This window comes from Triticum aestivum, chromosome 6A, assembly GCF_018294505.1.
Source record: "Triticum aestivum cultivar Chinese Spring chromosome 6A, IWGSC CS RefSeq v2.1, whole genome shotgun sequence".
NCBI classification, from domain to species: domain Eukaryota; kingdom Viridiplantae; phylum Streptophyta; class Magnoliopsida; order Poales; family Poaceae; genus Triticum; species Triticum aestivum.
Window position 1 is genome coordinate 577,807,399 of NC_057809.1, and position 22,206 is coordinate 577,829,604.

The following is a 22,206-nucleotide window of genomic DNA, read 5'->3' on the forward strand; positions in this document are numbered from 1 at the left end:
CCTCCTATTTAATTTGAGCATATCTCCTCTTATGCTCATCTCATTTCTTTTAAGTACATTTGTGTGTGTGTGTGTGGGGGGGGGGGGGGGGGGTGGGTGGGTGGGGGGTGCGGGTATATGCCTACCGGGCGTTCATACCTCTGTGCGCGCATGTAAATTTTCTTTGATCTGAAGCATCATACTTGTATTGGTTGCCATATCGAAGAAACTTACAACTATTTCTAAGAACAAAGCAGATGTTCACTCATATCATTTTCTCTTTTGATTTTTATCTTCATTTTTCTTCTATTTTATTTAAGAATGTTTGGGAAGTTATATTTGGATATATATTTTCACTAAGTGTACACGTATTTTCATGGTGTATTTTTAATAACTATTTAGTATTTTTGTTAAATGGTCAGGTAATTTTAAAGGTCCATATTTCAAAAACAAAATCAAGAAAATATAAAACTGGTTGCATATTTTCTTACAGAAAGATGATGGAAACCTTTAAATGCACGATGAACATTCTATGATAGCATGATAAACTTTTCATAAATACACAATGTACATATTTTTAAGTACGCGATGAACATGTTTTTAAATACGTGGTGAACATTTTGGTAATACTCAATGAATGTTTCTTTGAAGAGGTGACACCGATATTTTCAAAATATGATGATGATTTTTTTAAATAGGTGATGAGTTTTTTTAGATGGACGATGAACATTTTATGACAATCTTAGCATTTTTATTCACAATGATCATTATTCTTAAATTCTAGATGAACACTTTTTAATTACATGATCAGCTTTTTAAAATCTAAATGAACATTTTAAATCATCACTGGACATTTTATGAAACACATGTTGATTATTTTTCTTAAACATGATGAACATTTTTAAAAGCCTATGCAGTTAAATATGTTGAAAATAAATAAAGGAAATGAATAAAAAATAAAACAAGGAAATGTAATGAAATAAGAAGATAAAAAAGGATCGTGTAATTAAACTAAAGAGTAAGAAGGAAAAGGGAAAAAAACGAAGATATTCACATCATTTAAAAATGTTCAATTCATATTATAGAAAACTCAATATTTTTAAAAACCTTCGTGTAATGAAAAAAAGGAAAAAGGAAGAAAGAGAAAAAATTGATTAGAAAAAGATCAGAAAAAGATAAAAAACAAAAGTAAAAATCATCGACAAAAACCAGGAAACCTATCTTGTTTCTCTCTGGCTTCTTTCTTTTTCTTCTTGCTCAGTCGATTTTTTTGCCATTGCATTTTCTTTCTGTGCATGTGATTGCAGCTGGATGCTACAACTGTGCGACACCTCTTTGTTTTCTTTTAGGAACTTAAAACACATTTTAGTATTGATCCTCTTAAATAAGAAATATTATTAAAGCTGCATTAGTTTGCACTTCTTCTTACACAACACGGTATATTGCAAAAAAAATTACAAGCTATAATTATTTGTAATATCACTACTTACATGTGTATGATTGTTATATTATTACTTATTGTTTTGCATAGTCGCATTAATTCATGTATTTTCTTCATTTTCTATCTTCTTTCAGGGTAATACCAATTATTGTAATTCATTCTGTATCAGAACAGCTTAAAAGTCTATTATGTCATCATTGCATTTCTTTATATTTACTTTTCCCACCAATTTCTTAAGTTTCGGTTTCCATCATTTGTTTTATGTTTTCTTTATTCTTTCAGGGTAATAAAGATGCACTCAACTCATTCTACCTTAGAATAACTTCAAGCAAGAAACATCTATTCTCTTTTTTTTTGCTTTTCATACCATTCACCTAAGTTTTGTCAACATTTTTTTAAGTCTTCTTTATTATTTTAGTTAATACCAATGCCCTTAATTAATGTTACGTTAGAATGAACTCAAGCAACATCTTTTTTGTTCGTTTTAGTTTATGTCTTTGGTTTTTGCCTCATTTTCCTAACTTTTTGTCTATTTTTGGGCTATGTGTATGTCCTTCGTTATCATATTGTTCAAGTGTTTTGCAATGGCTTGTTTACATTTTAGGCCTTTATCAGCTAGTTGGCTTGATTTCTTTTAGTAATCTAAGCCCATCTATGGCGGGACAATTATTTATCGATGTACTATTTCATATTTTTCACATCATAGTTGGGTTGTTTCTGTTTTTGGCCTTTGAATATTAAAATGGAAGTTTGTATGCACTATGAAGAGGTGGGTTTTCTCCTCCTTTTTGGAAAGAATGCACTATGGAGCGGCCAATAGTAGAACATAGAGCGACGCAATTGTTATGTAGGCGGTGAGGCATGTGGGTGGTAGCGTACCCTATGGGCGTGTGGGCAGCAGTGGGGATCCAGGGAGAGGGAGGCTCGGTGCGGGATGTCAGCTAGGTTCTCCTAGAGGTGTGGGTGGGCGACCGATGCGGCGGACGGCAGCATGGGCTGCAGAAGCAAAAGAGGACAACAGGGGGCGGAGCGGTGGTGGGGGAGGGCCGGGGGCGACTGGTGAGAGCTATGTGGGGTCGGCGGTGACGTATTTCGGCGATGGTAGTGAGTCAATGCAGAAGGGGTGGAGCGGAAATTCTGATCCAGGAAGTTGGTCTCCATCATTTGGTGTCTTAACATTCACAAAAAAACTCATGTGCTATCTTGTTTTACCAAATATGTGGTTTGCTAGATTTTTGGTATAAATATAGTTGATAGTTGAAAAAAGTTAGGGATAACAACATGGGTAGCAATTGTGTTGGATTTTTTAATGGCCGCAATACAATTTTTAGGGATAGGTAACCAGTAAGGGCTACCTATTGAATCAGTTGACTACTACCTATATTTTCCCAGTTAAGTTCATGTATGCTGACCTTATGAGCGCTACACGTGATGGAGGATCCGTGAGCCAAGGTCCCGGGTGGACCGAACCTGGGAACAAACTGGCATCAAGGACTCTATGTGCTCGTGTGGCATGAAAGAGAAGCGCGGCTGGGCAATCCCAATGTAGGACTGCCTGGCTGCCCCGGCCCGACTCTCGGATATATATGCCGAGCTAGGAAACCTATAGAAGGGGAGGGAAGTTGTAATAGTAGTTTTTGCTAGCAGGAGTAAACTATATACCATTTATTCCGTTCTTGTCCGTTTCAAGCCTGGTTTGGGGCACCATCCACATAGATTTCAATTTTCTCCCTCCTAGCATAGCGACTATGTTTAGGAACTAGTTGAGGGATGTACACGATAAGCTTTAGGCGCAAATACATATGTGTGTTTGTGCTACTGTGGGCGTTATGGGACTACAGTAATAATCTTATCTTTAATAGATCCAAACTTCCACAAAAAAATTGCGGGGCATATTTGAACTGCTGGATGGATTCATTTTTGCCAAGTGTCCACCGGTGAAGAGGATCTTACGATCAAAGTGTACGACCCAGGCCGCATGATTATTTTCCCCGTACTATGTGAGGAGATTGAGACTTTGAGTATAACCGCCGGGAGATAATAGCATAGGATTTATTCAACTAGGTTGGATGGTGATCCGGTAATAGGCTATGTAATTTAGTTGGTACCTATGTTATTTCCCTTCGACAACTTTTATGTTAAGCCTCGTATAACCTTGAGTAAATTTGACACTTGCGTCAACAAAAAGTTGGTTGTGTATCATTTGATGGAGAGGCCAGGAAAAAATATATCAATTGGAGATGCTTTTACACCAAACCATGTTACGTGCATGCCATACACACATTATTTTTCATCAATTCATGCAGATACTAGAGATCAGATCGATATAGACGATTACTCACCGTCACCACCACATGGACAAACAAACCCAAACTGAACAGTGTACTAAGCATTGCGCAAACAGAGGGAACAGGCCAGGACCCAGGAGAGAGCCAAGCATGTACGCAATGCCAAAAGTTGCAGAATTAAAGAAGTACGATGTAAATCAAAAGCAGAGTGGTTTTAGGATTAAACAAGCACGATGTATACGCCTAGTCTCAGGACCTCATGGCCATCAACGTTCCTTTTTGACTTCCATCATCTGCTTCTTGTCGTCGGATTTGTACGTGTTGGCGTCACGCAACATCCGCTCGATCTCCTCCGCGCTCAGCCCACCCCTATCGCTGGTGATGGTGATGCTTTTCTTGTTTCTGGTCGTCCTGTCCTCCGCGGACACCTTCAGGATGCCGTTTGCTTCGACTTCGATGCTTTCAATTATCTTTGGCACGCACCTCGGCGCTGGAGGGATGCCATTGAGCGTGAACTCGCCCAGAGGCCTGTTGTCTTTGGTCAGTGCCCCTTCACCCTCGTACACCTTGATGAGTATGTTCGTCTGGTTGTCAACATTGGTCGTGTAATTCCCGTCCATCTTCACGGGGATGGTGGTGTTCCTGGGTACCAGCACACTCATGATACCACCTACTACCTCCACCCCGAGCGAGAGAGGTGTGACGTCAAGCAGGAGCAAGTCCTGCACCTTCTGGTCGTATTCGCCGTTGAGGATGGCGGCCTGGATAGCAGCCCCGTAGGCGACGGCCTCGTCTGGATTGATTTTCTTGCAGAGCATCTTCCCGTCAAAGAAATCCTGCAGCATATGCTGCACCTTGGGGATCTTGGTGGAGCCGCCGACGAGCACAACGTCATGGATCTGTGACTTGTCCATCTTGGCGTCACCGAGGCACTTCTCCACATGCTCAATGCACTTGCGGAAGAGATCCATGTTGAGCTCCTCGAACCGGGCGCGAGTGATGGATCCATGGAGGCCATCATGGAGTGAGTCGATCTCGAACATGTCCTGCGCCGTGGAAGACAGCATCCTCTTGGCCCTCTCGCAGGCCGTCCTAAGCCGCATCAGCGCCCTCGGACTGCCACCGATATCACTCTTGTGTTTCTTCAAGAATTCCTGCACGAAGTGTTCCACCATTCTGTTGTTGAGGTCCTCCCCTCCAAGGTGGGTATCACCGGACGTGGCCTTGACCGTGAATGTGCCTTTGTCAATGTTTATGACAGAGATATCCAGAGTACCACCACCAAAATCAAATATATGAGCAGGAAGACGCCCTGTAACTAACATATTGTCCAGGGCCGGATATGAGGGCGACTGGGCGGGCGTCCGTGCCTCCGGCCGCGACGGCCCCGTTCGCCGCGGGTGATCGCCGGCGCGTCGGCGGGCGCTTCTGGGCTCTCGCTGAGTCCGACGAGGAAGATGCGGACGACGATGGGGATGCATCCCGGGCGGAGTCGCCGCCCTCTCCGACGCCCTCCGATCTCATTTGTGAATTTTTTCATTCAGGGTATAGCGAGGATGAAGTGGCTACGACGATTGATCGGGTTCTGCCACCGGATGATCCGACGCGTATTGGTCTTCATGCGGGCGAGAAGAACGAGATGATCCGACGCGTAGTTCATCGGAAGACGGCGGCGTCGGCGCTTAGGCCGTGGAAAGGCCCCCTACCTAAGGTGAGTCTTCCGAATCTCATGTTATTCGATTTGATTAGGCCGGAGTCTTGGATCACTGTCAAGAAGAAGAAGAACACGAGACGGCGCGTTGTTGGTCCGGCAGCGGCGGCGCCCGTGACGGCCGCGGCGATGACCGGGATCTCGCTCGCGAGATCGCAGCGTTTGAAACAGCTGCCGGGTGGTGTTGGGCCGGTTCGGAGTGGACCGGGTCCGCGAGGTGTTGGGCCGGAGAAAGATGGATATGAGGCCCATGCTGGACCGGGCCACACTCCTACACCTATTGAGATCCCATGCACGTACGAGGGCGATTGTCTCTCTCTCGATCGTGTATCGCCGCCTCTCGGTCCTAGGGTTCGTAAGCTCGGGACGAGGGGCTTTCCTGCCTGTGGTGTTCGTCGGGCTAGGAGGATCCGGCCGCTGCTAGTCATGGCCGGCCGCGGGGCTGCGCCGCCGCCAGCCAAGAAGGTCTCATCCGGTCCAGTGGGACGTGGTGGGGCGGCTCCGCCGCCGGCAGCGGGTGCCGGACGTGGAGTCCTGGCGCCGCCTGGCCAGAGGCCGCCGGCGGGAGGAGGCGTGATTCAGGGCGACCCGGGGAGAGGTGCTGGCCCCTTGGGCGCGCGGCCTCCGGGGCAAGTGCCCTTCCAGCCGGCTGCTGGACGGGGCGGCCTAAGGCCCCCGGCGCAGGGCGCGGCACCCCTTGCTCAGCCGGCTGCGGGTCGTGGAGGGCCTCGGCCTATTGCGTCGGGCGCGACCGGTGTGGTTCCGGCTGGCCGTGGTGGAGGGCCTCGGCCTACTGGGGGCGTGCCGACGCCGTCGGGCAATCAGCCTCGGGCCGCACCTCCGCCCCATTACGTTGCGAGGCCGGCGCAAAACCGGTCGGGTCCGACTCAGACAAGACAGCATTCTACCAATAGAGAGCCCAATGATCCGCCCCGAGGCAAGTGGGGGGAGGATGGGTATGATGCGTATGGTGAGGGACGGCATCGTGGTTCTTCGTCCACGGGAGGAGGTCGTGGCTATGCCTGGCAGAGTGATGGGTCTGCTGAGAGACCGTTTCTCGGCCCTCCAGGCGGATTTGTTGAGGGAGCCTCAGGCCCGGACTACCGTCAGAGAGGAGGCTATCGGGGCCATCGTGGTGGTCAGGGAGGGGGGCGTGGGAGGTTTCGCCGACCGCCTCCGCCTAAGGCAGTTGTTGATCACGCGACATCAGTACTGGAGGCCGACCATGCGTCCACTGATCTTCCTTCCCAGGCGATGGAGGTGGTGCCTGCCTTGGCCAGTGTTGAGGTTCCTGAGACTGGGACTGTGGCCGAGGTTACTGACAAGTCGGATGCTGAGAGGGCGTCCAAGTATGCACGCAAGAAGGAAAAGATGCTTTGCTACCGTTGTGGGGAGAAGGATCACTTTATTGCTGAGTGCGTGGTCGAGCTGTGTGAGTCGTGTGGCAAGCCGGCACATGCCTCGGGGGAGTGCCCATTTTTGCGTGACCAGGCTCTGTCACTGACTATGTATGGAGTCTACTGTGTTGAGCTTATGTTCTTTGAATCACCGGCTGCGCGAGAGATTCCGGAGGAGACCCCGAGCTTGACCACCGGGGTTGTGAAAGCTACCCAGGGCGAGGTGACTGAGGCTCAGATCGTGCGGAGGCTTCAAGAGCTGGCTCCGAGGGACTTTCGGTGGGAGCTGGTTGTTCTCGAGGAAAATGTTTTTAAGGTTGATTTCCCCATGGTGGATGACTTGCAGCGGTTGTTGAGCTTTGGTTTGTGTAGAGTTCCTGGCACTTCGTGCATTCTGGAGTTTCACGAGTGGAAGAAGGTGGAGCCTAAGGGAAAGCCGCTTATGCAGGTCTGGTTGCGGTTTGTAGCGGCCCCGTCTAAGCCTTTGCAGGATGTTCGAGTTGTGGCCAGTTTGGGTATGATGGTTGGGAAGACGGAGAGAGTTGATATGGCTTTTACCCGGGCTCATGGGGTGGCCCGGCTTTTAGTCAGTGTTATGGATATTGAGTTCGTGCCTGATGTGGTCAACTGGACTTATAGGGGAGAGGTGTTCCCGCTCGAGATTGAGTTTGAGGACACTGATCTGTTTGCTGATGCGGTTAATGGGAATGATGTTGATATGCACGAGGGTGACGGCGGTGCGGGAGCCAATGGGGCACAGACAGATGAGTCCACACGAGAGGGGTCTAACGGCTCTCGCCCAGATGCACAGTTGCCCGGGGATGGGACCGGGGTTGAGCCGGCAGCATCGCCATCGGTGCCTATGACTTTGTTGCGGTTTGGGTCCTTTGAGCCAGCATCAACGCCTCCCAGACTTTGGAGTGACCGGGTAGACTCTGATGATATGTTTGAGCGCACGCTTCCTCTGTTGGAGTTTGAGGGGGCTGGCGGTTCTGTGCCTGGACGCTTGGTGAGGGCCTCATCGGCGAGGACTGGGGGAGCCGGAGGTTGCTTCTCTTTCCCTTGCTCCTCCTGTGGTCGAGGCTCCGGTGCGGATTGCTGCGTCTGAGCTGGTGTTGGGGGGAGGGGGTTCGGGGCAGGAGGCCTTGACTTCTCCCCTCCATTTCCCGACGCCGGTGACGTCGGTCACATTGGGGTCGGCCAGCGCCGGGGGAGGGAGCCCGAGGCAGGCGTCCTCGGCTCCTGCTACTCCGGTTGTGGCGGCGACACCCGCGCCAGCAGCTGCGTTGGGGGGGGGGGCTGGGGCAGGTGGCCCTGGCTCCTCCTTCTTCCCCGGCGGTCAGGAGGACCGTCTCTCCTTCGCCGATGGCTCTTCCGTCTGCGCTGGCGGGTGGGGCGGGAGGAGGGCGCGGGCAGGCAGCCCCCGTCATCCCCTCTCCGTTCGTACCCGTGGCCGTGGATCCCGGCGTGGGGCACCTGTCTGAGGGGCTTGGGAGCCCACAACCGCCTTCTCCGGTAACCTCGGTTGACCCTTTGAGGGACTCAGCGCCAGGCTTTACTAGGAAGGAGGTTGTCACTTTTGGCGGGATCCCAGACACCGTCTCGACGGGGAGACGGATGAGTGCTCGCGTCCACGAGCTCCAGGAGGTGGATGATATGCAGCAGTGGTGTGCTATGAGGGCGGCCAAGCTTCAAGATGCTGCATTATCTTCTGGTATGTCCGTCAACATATGTAATTCTTTATTGCATTTTTCTAATGAGGAGATTATAAATAATGCAAACCAATTAGGAGTTTCACTAGGTGCTACGGATAGTGAGATTACCAATTCGATGAATGATCTGTTAGATTTGGAGGCGGAGCGTGCCTTAGAGACTATTCGTAATCTTGCAGCGGTTAAACCAATGAATGATGATGAGATTGATGTGTTAGGGGTTAGAGTGCTCGATAATCTGTGTGCGGATCTAGCACCCCCCAATCATGAGTCTGAGGACGATGATGTACCCCTAGAGAATGATGCATGTAGTATAGTTGAACCCGGTTATGAGGACCGAGCGTCAGAGCCTAGTAAACCAAAGCGCAAGTGGAAACGGAAGATCTATCCCCATTCCGCAGTTTGTAGGAATGCTAGGATTCGGACCACTAAAAAATTCCATGATGAAATATGAAAGGAATCTTTTGGAATAGCAGAGGTCTGAAGGACTTGGCTAAAAGAAGGTTCCTTGCTGAGGCATCTTTAGAGCAGCGTTTAGATTTCATTGCTCTATCGGAGACTGGTAGAGAAAACTTTGCGCCCCAGTTTCTTTCCTCTCTTGTGGATGGTATTGATTTCGATTGGCATTGCCTCCCTCCGCGAGGAAGATCGGGTGGTATCTTACTCGGTATGAGATGCGGTTCGCTTGAAGTCCGAAGTGTAGTGATGGGCGACTTCGCGGTGAAGTTTCGAGTTAGGTCTAAGATAGATGGTTTCAACTGGGCTTTGGTGGCGGTTTATGGTGCTGTACAGCCCGAGCTTAAACTGGAGTTTCTGGCGGACCTTGTTCGAATCTATGGGTCAGAATAGCTTCCAATTTTAGTTGGAGGTGATTTCAATATCATTAGGAGGAGAGAGGAGAAGAACAATGATAACTTTGATGGCAGATGGTCGTTTATGTTCAATACCATTATTGAAAGCTTGGATCTGAGGGAGATAGAGCTTTCTGGTAGAAAGTTTACCTGGGCTAATGCTCTGCCAAACCCAACTTATGAAAAACTTGATCGAGTTCTCGCGAGCGTGGAGTGGGAACAAAAGTTCCCTTTGGTTACGGTGCAAGCTCTCTCGAGGGGAATATCCGATCACACACCCTTGTTTGTGGACTCAGGGGAGCCGAACCATGTGGGTAACAAGAACACCTTCTCTTTCGAGATGTCATGGTTCGAACGCGAGGGGTTCTTGGACTTGATTGCCAGGGAATGGGATAGAGGTGCAGGAGGTACGACTGCGATCGAGCGTTGGCAGAATAAGATTAGGCATTTGAGAAGTTTCTTACAAGGTTGGGCTAAGCACCTCAGTGGTGTGTATAAGATTGAAAAGGATAGACTCCTATCTCTTATACAGGCCCTGGACATAAAGGCCGAATCCACGATTTTACTGCCAGCTGAGCTTCAGGTTAAAACTGAGGCGGAGAAGAGGTTGAAAGAACTGCTCCGCGAAGAAGAATTGAAGTGGGCTTTGCGTGCTAAAGTCTGCAAAGTGGTCCAAGGGGACGCGAATACTCAATTCTTTCATTTGATAGCTAATGGTAAGCACAAAAAGAAGCGTATTTTTCAGCTTGAACAAGATGAGGGCACTATTTTAGGACAGGATAACCTAAAAACATATATTACCGAGTACTATAAGCAGTTATTTGGACCTCCAGAGGATAATTGTGTGTCCCTCGATGAGTCCAGGACTGAGGATGTGCCTCAGCTATCGGCTGCCGAAAATGATATTCTGGTTGCCCCGTTCTCAGAGAAGGAGGTGTTTGATGCTATTGCACAGATGAAAAACAATAAGGCTCCCGGACCGGATGGATTCCCGGCCGAGTTCTATAAAAAGTGCTGGCACATTATTAAGGGGGATTTGCTACCTATGTTCCATGATCTGTTCTCTGGACAGCTTCACTTATTTCACTTGAATTTTGGAACTATCACACTGCTTCCTAAGAAAACGGATGCTGTGAGAATTGAGCAATTCAGGCCGATCTGCCTCCTCAATGTTAGTTTCAAAATTTTCACCAAGGTCGGGACTAATAGGCTCACACAGATTGCGCATTCTGTGGTGCAACAGTCCCAAACTGCTTTCATGCCGGACAGAAATATCCTTGAAGGGGTGGTCGTCCTGCATGAAACGCTCCATGAAATCCATTCCAAAAAATTAGATGGAGTAATTTTTAAGGTGGATTTCGAGAAAGCGTACGATAAGGTCAAATGGCCATTCCTCCAACAGTCATTGCGTATGAAAGGTTTTGATGAAGCCTGGCGCCGACAGGTTGAATCATTTACGCAAAAAGGTAGTGTGGGAATTAAAGTTAATGATGACATAGGTCATTACTTCCAGACACATAAAGGCCTAAGACAAGGAGATCCGATGTCCCCTATCCTGTTTAACATTGTGGTGGATATGTTAGCAATTTTGATAGGAAGGGCTAAGGAAAATGGTCAAGTAGGTGGATTGGTACCTCATCTTGTTGATGGAGGTGTATCCATCCTTCAGTACGCTGATGATACAATTATCTTTATGGAGCATGACTTGGCCAAGGCGAGAAATATGAAGCTTGTGTTATGCCTATTTGAACAATTGACCGGGTTAAAGATTAACTTTCATAAGAGCGAGCTGTTCTGTTTTGGTAGAGCCAAAAACGAACAGGAGGCTTATAGGCAATTGTTTGGGTGCGAGTTAGGAGAGTTACCCTTTTCTTACCTAGGTATTCCAATCCACCATCGTAGGCTGACAAACAGAGAGTGGAAGTGCATCGAGGACCGATTTGAGAAGAAACTGAGTTGCTGGAAGGGTAAGCTCATGTCATACGGAGGCCGATTAATCCTGATAAATTCGGTGCTCATGAGTATGCCTATGTTTCTCCTATCGTTCTTTGAGGTCCCAGTTGGTGTTAGGAAGAGACTGGACTTCTATCAATCGCGTTTCTTTTGGCAGGGTGATGAGCTTAAAAGAAAATATCAGCTTGCTAAATGGGATATCATCTGTAGACCGAAAGACCAAGAGGGTCTTAGTATTGAGAATCTAGAAGTTAAGAACAGATGCCTTCTTAGCAAGTGGCTGTGGAAGCTCTCAACGGAGAATGATGCCATGTGGGCTCAAATCCTTCGCAGCAAGTACCTCCAGACAAAAACTTTGTCCCAGGTTACAGTCAGGCCGACCGATTCACCTTTCTGGAAAGGACTGATGAAAGTCAAACAATCTTTGTTTAATAGGATGAAGTTTGTTATTGGAAACGGCACTAGTACACGTTTCTGGGAGGATACTTGGCTCGGTGAGACACCCTTGGCCATCCAATATCCGTCTTTGTACCGTATTGTTCAACGACGTGAGGTGTTTGTCACATCGGTATTTCAATCTATCCCCCTTAATATTCAGTTTCGACGGACGCTAGCGGGCAATCGTTGGGAAGAATGGCTCCGTCTAGTTAGGAGACTGGTGGAGGTCCAGCCTTCTCAACAACCCGATGAATTATGCTGGAAACTGACTAAGTCTGGAGTATTCACAGTTAAATCAATGCATATTGATGTTATTAATTCAAACTCCATTCCTACCTCCAAGCATGTTTGGGATGTCAAAGTTCCTTTGAAAATAAAAGTGTTTATGTGGTTTGTCCATAAACAAGTTATTTTAACCAAGGACAACTTGATAAAGCGTAATTCGACAGGACCTACTAGGTGTAGTTTCTGTGATCGGGATGAGACAATCAAACACCTCTTTTTTGATTGCCCGTTGGCCAAAGTACTTTGGCAGACGGTCCACATTGCTTTTAATATCAATCCACCGAATTCTGTTAACGCGTTATTTGGAACATGGCTTAATGGGATTGAGCCTGACTTAGCGAGACACATTCAGGTTGGAGTTTGCGCTTTGATGTTGACTATCTGGACTTGCAGAAATGATTTGGTTTTTAACAGAATATCATGTATCCATTTTTGCAGGTTATATTCCGAACTACGACACTGATCCGTTCGTGGTCGCTACTCACCCCGACGGAGGCCAGGGAGCATTTGGTTACTGGATCTTTCCGCTGGGAGATGGTAGCTCGGGATATCTTCAACCGGTTTGGATGGCGGTCATGTAATAGGATAGGCATTTAGTTTACCTATCTAGTTTTAGCCAGCCGGTTGTGGCGTCTTTTCATGGCTAGTTGATGTTTCTAGCCCTTTTTGGCTCTGTGTGAGCTTTCTTTTGCCTTTTTATTACTTTTGGAGACCTTGGAACCATGTTCGTACTGCTTTATTTGGTTAATAAGATGGCCGTATGCATCTTTCTGATGCAGAGGCCGGGGAGTCCCCCCTTTTCGAAAAAACAAAAAAACAAAATCAAATATGAGCACCGTCTTCGCTTCACCACTAAGGGACGTGTCGTCAAGACAGTAGGCGATGGCTGCGGCAGAGGGCTCGTTGATGAAGCGTGTGACGTTGAGGCCAGCAATGAGACTGGCATCGAGGGTGGCCTGGCGCTGCGAGTCGTTGAAGTAGACTGGGACGGTGATGACAACATCTTTCACCGTGGTGCCGAGGTAGGCCTCAGCTGTCTCCCTCATCTTGACAAGCACCATGGAGGATATTTCTTCGGCTGTGAACTGCCTCTCCTCACCATTGTACTTCACCACAGTCATCGTCCGATCACTATTGACTGAAATCACTTTGCATGGCCACAACTTGATGGACTCTCCGGGCTACTTCACCATCTGCGGTTGCCTGAAATCACTTTGAATGGCCGCCGCCGCCACTAACGCCTTCCATGGACTCTTCAGACTACTTCACAATCTGCGGTGGAACCGCTCCACCTGCCGCGCCGATCCAGTCGCGTCCTCCCACACCCGCCGGGTGTAACCCGTTGTTGCCACCAGCGCCTCCCCAGCAGCAGCCGCAAGGGGGAGGGGAGCGACGCAACCGGCGTGGCGGCGGTCGCCGTCGCCTGCAGCAGCAGCCGGCCCAGGGTGCCGGGGGGGGGGGGGACGCACTATCAGCAGGCTCTCTCCATGGGCCACCAGGCGTTCTTCGGCGCGCCTTACCAGCTGACTGGCGCCAGCTACGGCGCCCTTCTTGCGCTGCCGCCTCTCGGTGGTTATGGCCCGCCTGTCCCGGCGCCGCCCTACGGGGTCCGCCCGCCGCCGCTTCCCACGGTGGCTATGGCCCGCCCGCCCCGGCGCCACTCTACGAGGGCCTCCTCCCGCCGCTGGTACCTGTGCCGTGGGACCCCACCCTCCTTTCCGCCCAGCACTCTGGGCCGTCGCCGAGTAGCCCTGTCAGCGGAGGCGACTGGTTCATGGACTTAGGTGATACTGCACACATGACAACTCATCTCGGTAACCTAACCTCCTCCACTCCTGTTCGCACACCCATTCGTATCACTGTCGGTAACGGCTCCTCTTTACCTATTACTCATATCGGTAACACTAGTTTTCCCTCCACTTCCACACACATCACTATGTCTAATGTTCTTGTTTCACCTGAATTAGTCACGAACCTAGCTTCCGTTCGTCGTCTTACTCGTGAGAACCCACTTACTGTCGAATTTGACGGTGTTGGCTTTTCTGTGAAAGACGCCCGTACTCGGATGATCCTTCACCGATCTGACAGTCCCGATGAGCTCTACCCCGTGCACGCCAGCGTCTCCACCTCCACACCCGTCGCCCTTGCCGCTGGCGTTGACCTTTGGCATGCTCGCTTGGGCCACCCCAACCCCACTGTTTTACGTCAAATTCTTAGGAGTTTCTCTTTCTCATGTAGTAAGCTCCACGAGCACTCTTGTGAGGCTTGTCACTTAGGCAAGCACGTTCGTCTTCCCTTTAGTGCGTCTACTTCAGTTTCCACTTTTCCGCTTCAATTGCTTCATAGTGATGTTTGGACGTCTCCCGTTGCGAGTAACACGGGCTATCTATACTACTTGGTGATTTTAGATGATTATTCTCATTATGTGTGGACTTTTCCTCTTCGTCGTAAATTCGATGCTTTAGCCACACTCACCGCCTTTTATTCCTATGTCACCACCCAGTTCGGTCGCCCCATACTCGCACTCCAAACTGATAACGGAAAAGAGTTTGACAACGTCGCTCTTCGCACACTTCTCGCCTCTCACAGCACCACCTTCCTTCTGACTTGCCCCTACACTTCCCAGCAGAACGGCCGTGCCGAGCGCATTCTCCGCACTCTTAATGACTGCGTTCGCACATTACTCTTTCACTCTAACGTGCCCGCTCGGTTTTGGCCCAATGCCCTCGCTACCGCCACTCTCTTAGTTAACATTCGTCCATGTCGCCCTCGGTGGAACTATGCCCCCCCCACCTTCTCTTCGGCACATCACCGTCCTATGATGGTCTCCTCATCTTCGAGTGTCTCTGTTATCCTAGCACCGCGTCCACCGTGCCACACAAGCTCGCACCATGATCCATCCCATGCGTCTTCCTTGGCTACCCTCCTAACACCAAAGGTTACCGGTGCTATGATCTTGTCACTCATCGTGTGTACACCTCGAGGCACGTGTACTTTGTCGAGACTGTGTTCCCTTTTTTTCAGGTTCCTCTGGCTTCGGCCCCTTCGGCGCCGGCCCCTGCGCCCCCTTCGTGGAGCGATGCACGAAGGCACCCCCCCCGGCGCCCCCCCGGGCACGGCGCCTTCTGCCGCCACCACCCAGCTTCGTGACTCCCTCCCCCGAGGTCGAGTCTGAGCGGGCCCCTGGGTCCCCGTCTCCCTCATACGAGGTTGAGCCCGCCACCCCGCCCGCCACCCCTGCTACGGGCTGGACGTCAACCTCGCCCGTCGCGTGTTCCGCCGGCGGATCGGCCGGCGCTGTTGCCGCTGCGGCCCCCGCCGCCGTCGCCGCTGAGGCCTCTGCCGTCGCGGCCCCCACCACCGCACCGGGTGCCCCCGCCGTCGCGGCCCCCACCGCCACATCGGGTGCCCCCGCCGCCGCGGCACCCGCCTGTTGGGGAACGTAGTAATTTCAAAATTTTCCTACGCACACGCAAGATCATGGTGATGCATAGCAACGAGAGGGGAGAGTGTTGTCTACGTACCCTTGTAGACCGCAACGGAAGCGTTGACGCAACGTAGAGGAAGTAGTCGTACGTCTTCCCGATTCGACCGATCCAAGCACCGTTACTCCGGCACCTCCGAGTTCTTAGCACACGTACAGCTCGATGACGATCTCCGGGCTCCGATCCAACAAAGCTTCGGGGAGGAGTTCCGTCAGCACGACGGCGTGGTAACGATCTTGATGTTCTACCGTCGCAGGGCTTCGCCTAAGTACCACTATGATATGACCGAGGCGGAATATGGTGGAGGGGGCACCGCACACGGCTAAGGAACGATCACGAAGATCAACTTGTGTGTCTATGGGGTGTCCCCTGCCCCCGTATATAAAGGAGTGGAGGAGGGGAGGGCCGGCCCTCTCTATGGCACGCCCTAGGGGAGTCCTACTCCCATCGGGAGTAGGATTCCCCCTTTCCTAGTCCAACTAGGAGTCCTTCCATGTAGTAGGAGTAGGAGTCAAGGCAAGGGAAAAGAGAAGAGAAGGAAGGAGGGGGCGCAGCCCTTCCCCCTAGTCCAATTCGGACTAGGCCTTGGGGGGGGGGCGCCCAACCTCTCCTATCTCTTTCGCCTAAAGCCCAATAAGGCCCATATACTCCCCGGCGAATTCCCGTAACTCTCCGGTACTCCGAAAAATGCTCGAACCATTCGGAACCTTTCTGATGTCCGAATATAGTCGTCCAATATATCGATTTTTACCTCTCGACCATTTCGAGACTCCTCGTCATGTCCCCGATCTCATCCGAGACTCCGAACTCCTTCGGTACATCAAAACTCATAAACTCATAATATAACTGTCATCGAAACCTTAAGCGTGCGAACCCTACGGTTCGAGAACAATGTAGACATGACCGAGACACGTCTCCGGTCAATAACCAATATCGGGACCTGGATGCCCATATTGGCTCCTACATATTATACGAAGATCTTTTATCGGTCAGACCGCATAACAACATACGTTGTTCCCTTTGTCATCGGTATGTTACTTGCCCGAGATTCGATCGTCGGTATCCAATACCTAGTTCAATCTCGTTACCGGCAAGTCTCTTTACTCGTTCTGTAATTCATCATCTCGCAACTAACTCATTAGTTGCAATGCTTGCAAGGCTTATGTGATGTGCATTACCGAGAGGGCCCAGAGATACCTCTCCGACAATCGGAGTGACAAATCCTAATCTCAAAATATGCCAACCCAACATGTACCTTTGGAGACACTTGTAGAGCACCTTTATAATCACCCATTTACGTTGTGACGTTTGGTAGCACACAAAGTGTTCCTCCGGCAAATGGGAGTTGCATAATCTCATAGTCATAGGAACATGTATAAGTCATGAAGAAAGCAATAGCAACATACTAAACGATCGGGTGCTAAGCTAATGGAATGGGTCATGTCAATCAGATCATTCATCTAATGATGTGATCCCGTTAATCAAATAACAACTCTTTGTCCATGGTTAGGAAACATAACCATCTTTGATTAACGAGCTAGTCAAGTAGAGGCATACTAGTGACACTCTGTTTGTCTATGTATTCACACATGTATTATGTTTCCGGTTAATACAATTCTAGCATGAATAATAAACATTTATCATGAAATAAGGAAATAAATAATAACTTTATTATTGCCTCTAGGGCATATTTCCTTCAGTCTCCCACTTGCACTAGAGTTAATAATCTAGTTCATATCGCTATATGATTAACACCAATAGTTCACATCTTTATGTGATTGGTTCACATCTCCATGTGACTAACACCCAAAGGGTTTACTAGATTCAATAATCTAGTTCACATCGCTATGTGATTAACACCCAAAGAGTGATCATGTTTTGCTTGTGAGAGAAATTTAGTCAACGGACCTGCCAAATTCAGATCCGTATGTATTTTGCAAAATTCTATGTCTACAATGCTCTCCACGGAGCTACTCTAGCTAATTGCTCCCAGTTTCAATATGTATCCAGATTGAGACTTAGAATCATCTGGATCAGTGTCAAAAACTTGCATCGACGTAACCCTTTACGACGAACCATTTTGTCACGTCCATAATCGAGAAACATATCCTTATTTCACTAAGGATAATTCTGACCGCTGTCTAGTGATCTACTCCTAGATCACTATTGTACTCCCTTGCCAAATCAGTGCAGGGTATACAATAGATCTGGTATATAGCATGACATACTTTATAGAACCTATGGCCAAGGCATAGGGAATGACTTTCATTCTCTTTCTATCTTCTGTCGTGGTCGGGCTTTGAGTCTTACTCAACTTCACACCTTGTAATACAGGCAAGAACTCTTTCTTTGACTGCTCCATTTTGAACTACTTCAAAATCTTGTCAAGGTATGTACTCATTGAGAAAACTTATCAAGCGTCTTGATCTATCTCTATAGATCTTGAAGCTCAATATGTAAGCAGCTTCACCGAAGTCTTTCTTTGAAAAACTCCTTTCAAACACTCCTTTATGCTTTACAGAATAATTCTACATTATTTCCGATCAACAATATGTCAATCACATATACTTATCAGAAATGTTGTAGTGCTCCCACTCACTTTCTTATAAATACAGGCTTCACCGCAAGTCTGTATAAAACTATATGCTTTGATCAACTCATCAAAGCATATATTCCAAGTCCGAGATGCTTGCACCAGTCCACAGATGGATAGCTGGAGCTTGCACATTTTGTTAGCACCTTTCGGATTGACAAAACCTTCTGGTTGCATCATATACAACTCTTCTTTAACAAATCCATTAAGGAATGCAGTTTTGTTTATCCATTTGCCAGATTTCATAAAATGCGGCAATTACTAACATGATTCGGACAGACTCTAGCATAGATACGAGTGAGAAACTCTCATCATAGTCAACACTTTGAACTTGTCGAAAACCTTTTGCGACAATTCTAGCTTTGTAGATAGTAACACTACTATCAGCGTCCGTCTTCCTCTTGAAGATCCATTTATTCTCAATTGCTTGCGGATCATCGGGCAAGTCAACCAAAGTCCATACTTTGTTCTCATACATGGATCATATCTCAGATTTCATGGCCTCAAGCCATTTATCGGAATCTGGGCTCATCATCGCTTCCTCATAGTTCGTAGGTTCGTCATGGTCAAGTAACATGACCTCCAGAATAGGATTACCATACCACTCTGGTGCGGATCTCACTCTGGTTTACCTATGAGATTCGGTAGTAACTTGATCTGAAGTTACATGATCATCATCATTATCTTCCTCACTAATTGGTGCAGAAGTCACAGGAACAGATTTCTGTGATGAACTACTTTCCAATAAGGGAGCAGGTACAGTTACCTCATCAAGTTCTACTTTCCTCCCACTCACTTCTTTCAAGAGAAACTCCTTCTCCAGAAAGTTTCCGAATTTAGCAACAAAATTCTTGCCTTCGGATCTGTGATAGAAGGTGTACCCAACATTCTCCTTTGGGTATCCTATGAAGACATATTTCTCCAATTTGGGTTTGAGCTTATTAGGATGAAACTTTTCATATAAGCATCACAACCCCAAACTTTAAGAAACGACAACTTTGGTTTCTTGCCAAACCACAGTTCAGATTGTGTCGTCTCAACGGACTTAGATGGTGCCCTATTTTACGTGAATGCAGCTGTCCCTAATGCATATCCCCAAAACGATAGTGGTAGATCGGTAAGAGACATCATAGATCGCACCATATCTAATAAAGTACGGTTATGACATTCGGACACACCATTATGCTGTGGTGTTCCAGATGGCATGAGTTTGTGAAACTATTCCACATTGTTTTAATTGAAGACCAAACTCGTAACTCAAATATTTGTCTCCGTGATCAGATCGTAGAAACTTTATTTTCTTGTCATGATGATTTTCCACTTCACTCTGAAATTCTTTGAACTTTTCAAATGTTTCAGACTTATGTTTCATCAAGTAGATATCCCCATATCTGCTCAAATCATCTGTGAAGGTTAGAAAATAATCATATCTGCTGCAAGCCTTAATATTCATCGGACCACATACATCAGTATGTATGATTTCCAACAAATTTGTTTCTTGCTTCATTGTTCCGGAGAACGGTGTTTTAGTCATCTTGCCCATAAGGCATGGTTCGCAAGCATCAAGTGATTCATAACCAAGTGATTCCAAAAGCCCATCAGCATGGAGTTTCTTCATGCGCTTTACACCAATATGACCTAAACGGCAGTACCATAAATAAGTTGCACTATCATTATTAACTTTGCATCTTTTGGTTTCAATATTATGAATATGTGTATCACTACGATCGAGATCCAACGAATTTGTTTCATTGGGTGTATGACCATAAAAGGTTTTATTCATGTAAACAAAACAACAATTTATTCTCTTACTTAAATGAATAACCGTATTACAATAAACATGATCAAATCATATTCATGCTCAACGCAAACACCAAATAACACTTATTTAGGTTCAATACTAATCCCGAAATTATAGGGAGTGTGCGATGATGATCATATCAATCTTGGAACCACTTCCAACACACATCGTCACTTCACCCTTAACTAGTCTCTGTTTATTCTGCAACTCCCATTCGAGTTACTACTCTTAGCAACTGAACTAGTATCAAGTACTGAGGGGTCGCTATAAACACTAGTAAAGTACACATCAATAACATGTATATCAAATATACTTATGTTCACTTTGCCATCCTTCTTATCCGCCAATCACTTGGGGTAGTTCCGCTTCCAGTGACCAGTCCCTTTGCAGTAGAAGCACTTAGTCTCAGGCTTAGGACCAGACTTAGGCTTCTTCACATGAGCAGCAACTTGCTTGCTGTTTTTCTTGAAGTTCCCCTTTTTCCCTTTGCCCTTTTCTTGAAACTAGTGATCTTGTCAACCATCAACACTTGATGCTCTTTCTTGATTTCTACCTTCATCGATTTCATCATCATGAAAAGCTCGGGATTCGTTTTCGTCATCCCTTGCATACTATAGTTCATCACGAAGTTCTACTAACTTGGTGATGGTGACCAGAGAATTTTGTCAATCACAATCTTATCTGGAAGATTAACTCCCACTTCATTCAAGCGATTGTAGTACCCAGACAATCTGAGTTCCTGCTCACTAGTTGAGCGATTCTCCTCCATCTTTTAGCTATAGAACTTGTTGGAGACTTCATATCTCTCAACTCGGGTATTTGCTTGAAATATTAACTTCAACTCCTGGAACATCTCATATGGTCCATGACGTTCAAAACGTCTTTGAAGTCCCGATTCTAAGCCGTTAATCATGGTGCACTAAACTGTTAAGTAGTCATCATATTGAGCTAGTCAAACGTTCATAACGTCTGCATCTGCTCCTGCAATAGGTCTGTCACCTAGCGGTGCATCAAGGACATAATTCTTCTGTGCAGCAATGAGGATAAACCTCAGATCACGGATCCAATCCGCATCATTGCTACTAACATCTTTCAATACAATTTTCTCTAGGAACATATCAAAATAAACACAGGGAAGCAACAACGCGAGCTATTGATCTACAACATAATTTGCAAAATACTACCAGGACTAAGTTCATGATAAATTTAAGTTCAATTAATCATATTACTTAAGAACTCCCACTTAGATAGACATCCCTCTAATCCTCTAAGTGATTACGTGATCCAAATCAACTAAACCATGTCCGGTCATCATGTGAGATGGAGTAGTTTCATTGGTGAACATCACTATGTTGATCATATCTAATATATGATTCACGCTCGAACTTTCGGTCTCTGTGTTCCGAGGCCATATCTGTATATGCTTGGCTCGTCAAGTATAACCTGAGTATTCCGCGTGTGCAACTGTTCTACACCCGTTGTATTTGAACGTAGAGCCTATCACACCCGATCATCACGTGGTGTCTCAGCACGAAGAACTTTTGCGACGGTGCATACTCAGGGAGAACACTTCTTGATAATTAGTGAGAGATCATCTTATAATGCTACCGTCAATCAGAGCAAGATAAGATGCATAAAAGATAAACATCACATGCAATCAATATAAGTGATATGATATGGCCATCATCATCTTGTGCTTGTGATCTCCATCTTCGAAGCACCGTCATGATCACCATCGTCACCGGCGCGACACCTTGATCTCCATCGTAGCATCGTTGTCGTCTCGCCAATCTTATGCTTCCACGACTATCGCTACCGTTTAGTGATAAAGTAAAGCATTACAGCGCGATTGCATTGCATACAATAAAGCGACAACCATATGGCTCCTGCCAGTTGCCGATAACTCGGTTACAAAACATGATCATCTCATACAATAAAATTTAGCATCATGTCTTGACCATATCACATCACAACATGCCTTGCAAAAACAAGTTAGATGTCCTCTACTTTGTTGTTGCAAGTTTTACGTGGCTGCTACGGGCTTAAGCAAGAACCAATCTTACCTACACATCTAAACCACAACGATAGTTTGTCAAGTTGGTGCTGTTTTAACCTTCGCAAGGACCGGGAGTAGCCACACTCGGTTCAACTAAAGTTGAAGAAACTGTCACCCGCAAGCCACCTCTGTGTAAAGCACGTCGGGAGAACCGGTCTCGCATAAGCGTACGCGTAATGTTGGCCCGGGCCGCTTCGTCCAACAATACCGCCGAAC

General features: G+C 47.3%; 1 pseudogene; it reads right to left on the reverse strand.

The window, feature by feature from the left end:
- LOC123128650 (heat shock 70 kDa protein 18-like) overlaps nt 1-22,206 on the reverse strand; it is an 89,304-nt pseudogene that overhangs the window by 34,119 nt on the left and 32,979 nt on the right.